Source organism: Aricia agestis, chromosome 11 (genome assembly GCF_905147365.1).
Source record: "Aricia agestis chromosome 11, ilAriAges1.1, whole genome shotgun sequence".
Lineage (NCBI taxonomy): Eukaryota > Metazoa > Arthropoda > Insecta > Lepidoptera > Lycaenidae > Aricia > Aricia agestis.
In genome coordinates, this window is record NC_056416.1 from 2,691,342 (window position 1) to 2,704,702 (window position 13,361).

Genomic DNA, 13,361 nt, shown 5'->3' on the forward strand with positions numbered 1-13,361 from the left:
ACTGGTTTCGCAGCGGTCAATAACCCATAGTATGCTCTAAAGTACTATGAGGAAATGTTCTTACTTATATATTATTCAACTTTTAAGTGCAGTTTTAACAGACGATAAGTATACGTTGTCTAATAAGTAAATTTATACGTGGGAGAGCCATGCTTCGGCACGAATGGGCCGGCTCGACCGGATAAATACCACGTTCTCACAGAAAACCGGCGTGAAACAGCACTTGCGCTGTGTTTCGCCGAGTGAGTGAGTTTACCGGAGGCCCAATCCCCTAACCCCTACCCTATTCCCTTCCCTACCCTCCGCTATTGCCCTATTCCCTCTTAAAAGGCCGGCAACGCACTTGCAGCTCTTCTGATGCTGCGAGTGTCCATGGGCGACGGAAGTTGCTTTCCATCAGGTGACCTGTTTGCTCGTTTGCCCCCTTATTTCATTAAAAAAAAAAAAGCAATAATTATAATTGTAAAGTCCAATATTGTTTTTTTGATGTAATTTGCTCTGCATTGTAATGCGTGCCATAAAAGTATTTCGTTGGTAGGTTGATGGTTAAAACCGTACCAAGAGCAACGAATCCGCTAATTCTATCTGATTTCTCGAAAATACCTTTAAAGCAGATGTTAAAGGCAACCATATCTAAAAAGCCTAAGAGGCTTCAGAGTGTTTAAAATAATAAAAAAATATTGTTTTAAAAAGGTAGTAGATCCCTATATATATTTCGTAAGGTGACGCCTTGATAATTTAGCTGCAGCGATATCGATTTTTCTCAACAGTGACTAAAGCTAAGAAATTAAAGTTCATTGCCAGTATTCATCATGTCTTTATCTTTGAATTACCCATAGCATAACACGATTGGTCAACTTTTATAACACAGAATAATTAATCAAAAAGACCTCTATAAAAACAGGGATTCTAATTTTGCAAACAGAGGAGAGTGATTGAAGCTTCCAAAATTTGTACATAGATAAGTTCAAGTAAACACTATAATTTGCCCATAGCTTACTTAAGTATATACCTAAAATATAATTTATGGTTTTGAAATTACGCGACAAAAACCATTTTGTCGCTTACGCCCAGGCCCGGATCTAGGGGCGAGAGGGTGCACTTGCCCCGGGCGGCAAAGATTGGGGGGCGGACGGAGGCAACCTCCCAATCTTTTGCCGCTTTCTTCACCGCCGCGTGCGCCACCGGTCGCCCACCGCGCTACCCCGTCAACGTTGTTTCGCAGAATTATATTTGTTGTTAAAAGACTTGGAGGCGTCCCTTGTCGCCAGGGCCCTCGCCGTGACTTCCCACCACCGCCAGTTCAATTCAACAAAGTTCCGTAGAACTCGTTCTGCGGTGAAAACCTATGTGACCATGAAAATTATTACCTATTTTTGCTTAGAGGGCGGCAAATTGGAATTTTGCTCCCCCCTTTCTAAAACGTAGATCCGGGCCTGCAGTTACGCCCTTTCCATTTCTTGCTGGTCCATTTCTTATTGTTTTCTATGAGAGGCCGACCCGGCCTCAAAACAAGCGATCTAAAACATATTATCCAAAACGATTTTTTTACTTTAAGAGGATACCACAGCAGCTAGAGAAATGAAAAAAAAGTACGTGTAATATCTATAGCTGTCTCCCTTACCTCAAGCCTATACCGCAGAACGCGATAGAGACAACTGCAGAAAATCCAGAAAATCAACGATTCGTTGTCCCCTGATTCCTTTTCCAAAACTTAACCGATTTAAGTACTTTTTTCATTAAAGATTAAAAAAAGGCTTGAGCTGTGTTCCTATGTTTTGCTTTTTTTGTATAATCTATCCAAATCTGTTTTCTGGACGTTTGAACACAGTGGAAAATCTGGCCATTTTTTTGGGTTTTTGAACGTTCATATCTTATTTAATAATTAAATTATGAAAAAAAGGAAAACATAGGGACATTGTATTAGTGGCCGTAGATATTCAGGAAAAAAATTATAACTCTACTAGCATTATCCAGGGAGGAAAAAGGGGACAGCGTTTGTATGGGAAAAATGGCGGTGTGGAATCCTCTTAACGTGGCGTCACCTGGCTCTACGTCGCGTCGTAATGATGAAAGTAGAGCACCTACTTGCTCTATAAGCATACACTATGTACAGTTTACTTACTAAGCATGTAAGATTATAGATTAGATACTTAATGATTATTATTTCTCAAGCATTTATTCAATGCCAATGTTAATGTGGCCTCAATCCACACACGTTTCAAAAACGAGATCGCTGTTGAATTAAATTGAAGTTGCGTTTATACCTAGTACTTTTTCAAGGAAATATAAAACCACGCATTAAGTAAACCTGATAAAGATTTAAATTATTCGTTGTGGATGTAATAAATTATTTTGTTTGTTTTTGTAACTTATTTATTTAAATAAGTTACAAAAACAAACATTTTTAATAATAAATACCTACTACAATAATAATTCTTGTTTTAAATTACTGTACGTACTTATCTAATATGAAATCAACAAATAGCTCTTGAACCCAGCATAAATTAATTTTAGTATGCAATCTTACTATAAGTACCTAACTATTACACGAATACTACTTTTTCGGTATAAAAAGAAATATAAGTACCACTTAAGTACATATTGTGTTAATAAAGAACTTACTACCAATCCAAATACGTTTAGCAGTTTTTGCGTTAAAGTAGGAAAAAATAAAACATACCACAAACACAGTAATACAAAAAAAAACTTTCGCTTTTCAAATATAATTATGTTCTTATCATGATTAATTGTTTTTAATAATAATTTAATCGATTGTAAATGATTGGTCGTCAAGTAACAACCAAAAATACGTCATATTATGGTAATAGCTACTGTGGTGTCAGAATACAACAATTACCCTTTGTTCATGGTAGGTTATGGTTCGGCTTTTGTTTACCATATTTGAAGAAGTAAGTGGATAAAGTGGATAACTAATATTTTATAACATATTATGGACAATTGTTACAAGAACCTAAAATCAACATATTTTTTATTTTAAATCATTTTACTAGGTGCTAAAGGCTGAAGCCTCCATTTATGAAAAAAGAAATCTAATTATTAGTTACCCACTTCATCCACTTACGTCTTCCTTTGTTACTCTTCATTATTACTTACTAGGTGAATCCTCTTATGCCGCGGCCGCACATGCGTAGTGCTTCGTGCTTAAAACGATACCATTGGACGATCTGCGTGTATCGTCCAATGGTATCGTCTCATAGCACGAAGCTTCGTACGATAGACGCATGTGCGGCCGCGGCATTAGGCTAATAAAAATATTGAGATATGACAACGTGACGATATTCATCGAAATCGGTTCAGCAGGGTGCACTAGAATTGAAACGAAGAAACTATTGCCATCACGCTTCACCCGGCGCCGGCACGTGTATTGTGATAGAGACAGATACAGTACCTGGTTTGTATGCGAATTTAGTGGACTGTATTAGGTTTAAAAATTTATAAACTATGAATCGTTACCACACCACAAGTTAATATCTGCTGCTGCATGAATACACCAATATAACAAATTAGAGATCTTACCTTGGATGGGAACAGCGGATTTTCAGCGTCACATGTATAGGGGGGCCCCCTTTTTTAGCGGTTATAGAAAATTCGCGGCTTTTAGCGTAGCGCGGTGCGGTGCGCGGAGCGCGGCTCAAGCGGAACAGAAAAAGGAACTTCACTCTTTCAGTCCTGCGGCCACGTTTTGCGACGAACTTCACCATTGGCGCAAGTGGCGCCAAACTCGCGTAGCGGATATCGAGGGAAAGAGAGGATTATTAGGACAGGATCGATAAGACCTCGTCCAATGTCATAACAGTGCACAAACACAACAACAGATGGCGTTATAAATTATATGCGGCAACAATTCATAGAAATATAACAAACGGCGCCTTCATCCTCCCCCCCTTGAAAGGGATAGTCTTATCCACTTTCAAAATATAAATTAGCTAATGTTTAAATGCGTTATAATTAAGCGGTTATTATACGAGAAACAAATTAAATTAACGCGAGTTCACCCGAGTGAAATAGTTAACAAAATAACTTAAATAATACTTATAGACTACGAATAGAGAAAATGTTACATTTACTGTGTAGGTAATGGACAAAGCTTAGTAACGGAGCGACGAAAAACACCGGTTTTTGTTTTAACATCTACCACACGTACAACTCCGTCAGCGCCGGGATAAGTCTTGACGATAATACCGATTGGCCACTGTAATGGCGGAATATTATTTGTATTAATCAAGACAATTGTACCAGTACATATTGACTTGGATTTCTGTATCCACTTTTGTCTACTCTGTAACGTGTTTAGGTATTCTACTCTCCATCTATTCCAGAAGGATTGAACAATTTTATCTATCAGCTGATACTTTTGTAGCAAGTGTTCGCGGTCATTATTATAATCAGCATGTTGCAATGATTTAAGCGGCGTTAAAGTTAAAAAATGAGCGGGAGTTAAGGGTTGCGGATCATTTGGATCCGAACTGAGTAATGAAAGCGGACGCGAATTGAGTAAAGCTTCAATCTGAGTAAGTACGGTTGACATCTCTTCATAAGTTAATAATTGATTGCCTATAATTTTATTTAAGTGTGATTTGATACATTTTATATTACTTTCCCAAATACCACCGTGATGCGGCGATTGCGGCGGGTTAAATTTCCAATTTATACGGTTTTCAACTAAAACTGTGGAATATTCCTTATTGTATTCCGGCGAGTTAATTAAATCATATAGAGCGTTAAGATGAGATCTAGCACCGATAAAGTTAGTACCACAGTCAGAATAGATAACACTGACTGGTCCTCGGCGTGACAAAAACCGTTTTAAAGCGTTTAAAAACGTTGCCGTTGATAAATCGGATACAAGTTCAATGTGAATAGCGCGCGTTACTAAGCATATAAACAAACAGATATATGCCTTACAGGAGCGTATTCCACGCTTGCGATAAGGGATAATTTGAATAGGTCCTGCGAAGTCCGTGCCACAATGGGAATATGGTTTAGATTCGCGAACACGACAAGCAGGCAAATCGCCCATTAGCGGAAATTGTGGTCGCGGATTAGATTTAAAACATAGGTTACATTTACTAAGTCGCCTTCTTATAACGTTGCGAGCACCAAAAATCCAGTATTTCTGTCTCATTATTGAAAGTAAAAGACCAGGTCCGGTATGTAGATTGCGCTTATGTTCGTAATCGATAATTAGATCAACAACATGATCCTTTCCTGGCAATAATATTGGATGTTTGCTATCGTAATCGAGATTTGTGTTCGCAAGCCTTCCGCCTACACGAAACAGGCCTTCGTCAACATATGCGTTTAACTTAGCGAAAGATTTAGGCAAATTACTATTTGACAAATTAAGTTTAAATTCTTCGGAAAAATGAACACTTTGTACATCGCGTAAAATTGCTAATTCTGCATAATTTAAATGTTGAATTTCAAATTTACGAGGAAGCTTCTTTATAAAGCGAAAAACTAGAATGACTATGCGAAGAAGTTTTGGCCATGAGGAAACGCGTCTAGCCAACTCATATAAAGGCGGGTATACACGTTCAACTACATTAGTATTTAATACGTTAATTTTAATTTCAGGCGGGTCGACACAGCTGCTAGTATCGAATTTTTTAAGCGGCCATTCCGTAACAGGTAAATGAGCAAAATGCGGGCCATTATAGTATAACGGATGTCTGACTAACTGATTTGGAGTCAAGCCTCTGCTCAGACAGTCAGCAGAGTTCTCGGTACCTTTAATATGGTAAAATATTTGCGGGTTTACATTTTCTTGAAGCTGTGCCACTCTGTTTGCTACATAAGTTTGCCAGCGTGCGGGAGTTGAATTAATCCATGCTAACGTGACCATACTATCAGAAAAAGCGAATGTATTGTGTACGTTACAACGACTGCGATATGTATCTTGAACAGTACTTATTAATTTAGATAACATTAAAGCGGCATTTAATTCTAATCTAGCGAGCGTGATTTTTGTTTTAGACGGCGCTACTCGTGACTTAGCACACAGTAAGCTAACCATAGACCGGCGAGTTTCTTTACAATAAACATGAAGATAAACTACTCCACCGTATGCGCGCTCGCTTGCGTCGGCGCAACCGAAAATGGTGAGAGTTACATGCGGTTGAATACCTACAAATCGCGGAATTATAATTTGCTGTAAACAAGGCAACTCATTTACGAAAGTGTTCCATAAAGAAATTATATTTGCGGGCGGCGGGTCATCCCATTCTATATGACTTTCCCATAGCGATTTAATAATTAATTTTGCTAAAAGCGTGACAGGAGCTACGAATCCCATCAAATCCCAAATCCTAGCCACAAATGAAAGGATGTTACGTTTAGTACACTTACGGTCATCCTCTGTAACGCGAAAACAGAAATTATCTGAAGCGGGCGACCACTGTAGGCCTAATATTTTAAGATTTCCGTCTGAACCTATATCAATTAAATCGGTCACTCTAGCCTCAGAAGGCATAGCACCAAGAAAATTTGATGAATTACTAGCGAATTTGACTAAGTCAAATCCGCCGGCGGCGAACAAATCAATCAGCTGTTTTGACGCGGTTATAGCTTCAGCGGTATTTCTAAAACTCAGGGCAACATCATCTGTATATATTGCGTCCTTTTCTAAGGCTGCAACCGCAATAGGAAATCGTGAACGTTCATCGTTCATAAGTTGACGTATTACGCGCATGGCTAAGTACGGACTACATGTCATACCAAAAGTTACTCTATTAAACTGATACAATTGAATAGGCTCATTCGAGTTAAATCTATACAAAATTCTTTGATATTGTCGAAAGGACTCTTTAACTGTCACTTGTAAAAACATTTGTCGAATATCAGCGCTTACCGCGACCGGAAACAGTCGGAAATTTAAAATAATTCGAAACAAATCCGATTGTAAATTTCTTCCCGTGTGTAAAATATCATTTAACGAAATACCTGAAGATGTTTTCATACTAGCATTTAAAACCATTCGAACTTTTGTTGTTAATTTATCTCCTCTGACTACAGCGTGATGCGGAATTACATAATATTGATTCGAATTAAGCGTGTTGTTATTTACAATTGTAATATAACCCTTTTCTATATACTCATTTATTATTTTATCGTACTCACGTTTAACTAGCGGATTTACTGACAAACGGCGTTCGAGAGATAAAAAACGGCGCTCGGCGATATGCCTAGACTCTCCTAGGGACGCGGGGTCAGCCTTAAATGGTAGCGCGACCGAGTACCTACCATTACTATCTCGCGACGTAGTCTGTTCGAAAATATTTTCACATTCTTGTTCAGCGGGAGTTAAATAATTATCACTAGGTAATTCTTCCGTATCAAAGAAACGGGAAATACAATTTTCAAACGTACAATTAAAATTACAAAAGAAAGTTTGAGCGCGATCGTCAGTTGACGCGGTCTGAGCTTTGCCTAAAATCAAAAAACCGAGTGTAGTTTCTATAGCGATAGGTTCGTTTGAACCGCGAGAAAACTTACGTTGTAACAATATGCGAGCGAATACTTCACAACCGAGTATCATATCAATCGTACCGGGCTGGTAATAATAATTATCTGCGAGCGGCAAATCCTTTAAATAAGATAGCGAAGAAATGTCAACTTTACATGAGGGCAATTCACTAGTAATTCTATCAACCACGTAAGGCTGTAAATCAAACCGAACCTTATCATTTAAGCGAGAAATTAATTTTAAATTTGTTAACCCGCAGGGGTTATTCACAACATCACCTAAACCAGAAACTTGAGCGTTTTGAGCGGAAAATAGCGGTAAATTTAAGCGATCACAACATTCACGCGTAATTATATCTTTCATAGAACCAGAATCTATTAAAACACGAATAGGTATTAATTTTTTCGTATCAAACTGTTGGGCGTAGCATACCGCTGTACCTAAAAGTACAGTTTGACAATTATTGTAAATGTTACGCGAAGGGTCAATGACCTCCGAGTGCGTTTTCGTAACACAAAGCGAAATATTTTGATTGTCTCGTGCGGAAGCGAAATTAATTTGTTGCACATCCTCTGACTTAGAAGTGTGTGCGGGCGGGAAATGCGCGGGTGCGTCTGCAACATGCGCGGTTTGTGCGTATGCGTGGGGAGCGTGTTCTTCATAAGAAGCGGGAGCGGGAGGGTATGCGGGAGGGCGAAGCCCTAAAGAGAGAGAATTGCTGCGTGTACTTACACGGGGAGGGGAATTCTCATATGCGGGAGAATAAGAGGGAGCGTTGTTGCATGTATTTATGCGAGGAGCGGAATTCTCATATGCGGGAGAATAAGAGGGAGCGTTGTTGCATGTATTTATGCGGGGAGCGGAATTCTCATATGCGGGAGAATAAGAGGGAGCGTTGCGTGCTTCTATTCGGGGAGCGTGCGAGTAGGCACCAGCGCTGGCGCGCGGAAGCGAACTATTATAGCGAGCTGCGGCTGCGGGCGAGCGGGAAAACAATGCGATATGTTTATCATTGCCGCGGTTATGATTAGGTTTTGCGGGAGTATTTAAATTATTGTTATGACCTTGTGCGTGAGTCACTGTATTAGCGAAAGCTTGTTTTGTAGAATCCGAAAAATGTATAAGCGAGTGATGATTACGCGAACAAAAACGACAACGTTTAATAGAATTACAATCTACTGAATGACGGTGGCTAAGGCAATTAAAACATAATTTATTAATTTTCGCGTACGTATAACGTTCAAAGGGATTTAATGATGTAAATTTAGGACATTGATACAACTGGTGTTTATCAACATTGCAACAATTACATTTTAATGATTTAGTTTCATTAAATGCGTATGGAGACGGTGAATCATACCTACTTTGAATGTTGACAAATGTTTTAAACGTTTTATTCTGTGTCGCGACGCGAGTTTTGTAAGAATTAGTATTATTATTGTTTTGTGAGCTCGAAAACTTTACAATATTATTAACATTGGTGCGACTTAGAACGCGATACTGGTCTCTGATAAATTTAATTAATTCAGATGATGTTGGGAATTCTTTGTTTTCTCTAATATGCATTTCAAAACACTTAACAGTTTCTAAATCTAACGATCTCAATCCTAAGTGAACAAACATGAACTCAGCTAAATTTGTTATATCGATCTGTTTTAAAGCGGACACAAGCGTCGAGTATTTATCTACAAAACCCTCCAAAGCGACCGGAGTTGCGGTATTTATTACTGGTAATTTAAGAAGTTGGTTAAAATAAGACACTGCAAGTGAACGTTTATCGTTATATTTGTCACAAAGTGCGGACCATAATAATGAATAATTGTCGCCCGTAGGTAAAATTCCTTTACTTAAGTCGAGCGCGTGCCCCGTTAATCTACCAAGCAAATATTGCATTTTCTCTGAGTTGGATAAAGTATTATTACTATGTATTATGTTGTGGAAATTTTCATAAAAAATAGACCAATTTTGAATGTCCCCGTTAAAAGAAGGTAATTCTAATCGCGGCAATCTAATTTTAGAATTATTGTCGTTATCATGATTACAATTCGATTTTACAACGCTTTCTTTTGATTCTATGGTGGAGCGGTTGGCTACTTCAATTTTGACTCGATTATACAAGTCATCAAATGCGAAAATTTGCTGAAAATCAGGCGATGCGTTAGGATCAAGAATTAAAGTTAACTCATTTTTATTATTAATTGCGGAAATAAATTCGGCGCGGATACTATCTATAGTTACGCAATTGGTTAAAAAATCTTGCGAACTTCTAGTGGGCGCGGTCGATATTGGAATCGAATCAAAAACAGATTGCATACGTTGAAAATACGCAGCGGCTTTAATTTCAGCGAGTTTTAAGTTCCGTTCGCCTGCCATCCTTGCTGAAGCGTCAGCGTGCTCATGGCTTCGCGTCGTCGCCATTTTGTTTTACAGAAATTATACGAAAAAAAGCGAGTTTGCGGATAAATTTAATTAAAAAACGCGGTAAATAAAGCACAAATTGAGAATATTATGCGGCTCGTATGGACCAAATGGTTTGTATGCGAATTTAGTGGACTGTATTAGGTTTAAAAATTTATAAACTATGAATCGTTACCACACCACAAGTTAATATCTGCTGCTGCATGAATACACCAATATAACAAATTAGAGATCTTACCTTGGATGGGAACAGCGGATTTTCAGCGTCACATGTATAGGGGGGCCCCCTTTTTTAGCGGTTATAGAAAATTCGCGGCTTTTAGCGTAGCGCGGTGCGGTGCGCGGAGCGCGGCTCAAGCGGAACAGAAAAAGGAACTTCACTCTTTCAGTCCTGCGGCCACGTTTTGCGACGAACTTCACTATTGGCGCAAGTGGCGCCAAACTCGCGTAGCGGATATCGAGGGAAAGAGAGGATTATTAGGACAGGATCGATAAGACCTCGTCCAATGTCATAACAGTGCACAAACACAACAACAGATGGCGTTATAAATTATATGCGGCAACAATTCATAGAAATATAACAAACGGCGCCTTCAGTACCTAAATCGAGTTAACGCGCGTAGTCCTCTGATTCCTCATTCAAATAGAGCCTATGTAATTATTTTTTTTTAAATACATATCTTCAGGAAGAGTGAGTCTATGCCTCTACGTTTCTATTTTACCTTAAAGATCTTTCAAATTTGTTTAAATGGTCGGCGGATTGCCGGGGTACGGGACGGTAATTTTTTGTGATTTTTTTAAGGGTCATATTTTTTTATTTATTAGTAAATTAAAAAAAATATCAAACGCTTAGCTTTCACAGATCCCAATATTGTATAAAAATTAAAAAATCATTGGTCTAGAGTCTAGACCCTAGACGCATTGACCAGGGACTAAATTAGGGAATACGTTTGTATGGAAAAACAGTGTTAGCGTTCCCTCTTAAGCGTGAAGAGGTATAGGTCTACCAGAATCTGATGGCAAATTTTGACGGCAGATTTTCAAAAAATATCCTTGATCATTGGATAAATTTTTATATTTGAATACACGGACGTAACAATTTTACGTCCGTGTTTGCATATTTAACACACAGAATCAGCCGCTATAGGGAAAAAAAAGGATCAAAATGTTTTATTCCAATATTACCCCGGTATTGCAAGAGTCAATTTATTTTCTCACTTTTTGCCATCAGATTCTGGTAGACCTATAACAGTCAACAGATAGAATGGCCCGTAACACTATCGCGGTCGCTCTGAAATTCGTGAAACTGTAATTGTTTTCGAGATTACATCATCCTATTACAGGATATATCCTGTCCCGTACTTAAAGATCTCCATCAAAACTTCGTTCGAATCGGATCAGCCGACATACACTTTCGCATTTGTATCTTATAATAAGTTTGGATTCTTTTTGAGACCTCATGTTTATAATGTAATAATAATTTAATTATTATTATATTACTCTAACGTAAAAATTGTAACGTTTTAAGCTAATAATTATTGCCTACTAATTACCATACAAAGGCTCATAACAAAATATTTATGTTCTCCCATAATAACAATAAATGTTAAAAGTTAAAACCAACACTATAAAATTTAAAATGTGTCGCAAAAACAAATGAATAATGAGCGTTGTTTTTAAAAGCCGAATATAATAAATAATAATTATTATTAATGAGGTATTAAAATACCGTGTTATCCTTCCTCTAAGGAAGACTAACCCAAAATTTTCGATTTTATAATTTTTATACTTGAAAATAAGCCCCGAATTGTTTCATTTTCAAAAAAATAATATTACATTATATTTCCAAGAGTTCGATCTGAGCAAAAACATGATATCTTAAAATTTTCTCGATAGAAAAAAATCACAAAGATCTAATTGTCACGATTTTTTATTTATTGCCATAACCGTGCATTGAACGAAGTTAATATTTTAATACATTGTATAAAATTCTATCATTTAGAAAACGAATTTGGCGATGAAGCACGTCGTCCTTTTTATCTGGCATGTGAAAGAACATTCTTCCTCCTTCTCCTTAACGTCGTCGTCGTCGTCGAACGTCGAACGTCCTTCTCTCTGCGACGATGGACGATGTTTGATTTTTTGGGTTAGTCCCCCTCTTAAGTAAACAAATATTTCCTATTTAAAATCTACTATTATTAATTTTGACATTGGTTTATTGTCATATTTTTCTCATAATTATTTCTGAGTCCAATAGCCTAACCTGTTTTATTTTATTTCATTTTTAGGGTTCCGTACCCAAAGGGTAAAAACGGGACCCTATTACTAAGACTTCGATGTATGTCCGTCTGTCCGTCTGTCTGCCTGTGTGTCTCCAGAACCACTATAGCTAGACTTCTGAAATTTTCACAGATTGTGTATATCTGTTGCCGCTATAACAACAAATACTAATACCACGTCCTCACAGAAAACCGGCGTGAAACAGCGCTTGCGCTGTGTTTCGCCGAGTGAGTGAGTTTACCGGAGGCCCAATCCCCTACCCTATTCCCTTCCCTATCCTCCCTTATTCCGTTCCTTTTCCATCCCTACCTTCCCCTATTACCCATTCCCTCTTAAAAGGCCGGCAACGCACCTGCAGCTCTTCTGATGCTGCGAGTGTCCATGGGCGACGGAAGTTGCTTTCCATCAGGTGACCCGTTTGCTCGTTTGCCCCCTAATCTCATAAAAAAAATATTTAAGGGGGGCTCCCATACAACAAACGTGATTTTTTTGCTATTTTTTGCTCGATATTAGTAACGCCAATACATAGGCACTTGAAATTTTCACAAAGTTTTATTTGTACTTTAATAGTTTATTATAATATTTAAATAACTGAAATAATCAAGGGGGCTCCCACACAAAAAACACAATTTTCAGCGTATTTTTGCGCTATTGTGATACGGAACCCTTCGTGCGCGAGTCCAACTCGCACTTGGCCGATTTATATATAATTTATTGTCCAGTTCTAAATTAAATATCCACAGTAAATCGTAACCAGCATTTTAATTATTCCATTGGCCCATTCAAGGCTTCAACATTGGTCACATAAGTCCGGGGGCAAATAAGCTTTTTAGATGACTATCTTTAAGAAGCTTGTTGAAGCCACCCGAGACCCCAGAGCTGGGAGCTACCTGGCACAGCGGATAGCAATTGCCATCCAACGTGGCAATGCTGTCAGCTTGCTGGGCACTCTGCCAGATGGGGACGACTTCGGCAAGTTTTTCTTTTTATAGTTTTTAACCGACTTCCAAAAAACGAGGAGGTTATATACTATGATATTCTATTATTTATATTTAAAGTTTGTATATGTATCTGTATATTTTATATTGTATTTTAGAGCTTAAATTTCTATCCTATTATATATCTGTATATTTTATATTGTATATGTATCTGTATATTTTATATTGTATTTTAG

The 13,361-nt window shown here is 37.9% G+C and overlaps 1 protein-coding gene across 1 annotated transcript in view; it reads right to left on the bottom strand.

The window, feature by feature from the left end:
• LOC121731923 (SEC14-like protein 2) overlaps positions 1–13,361 on the bottom strand; it is a 67,976-nt gene that overhangs the window by 11,626 nt on the left and 42,989 nt on the right. The window lies entirely within an intron of this gene.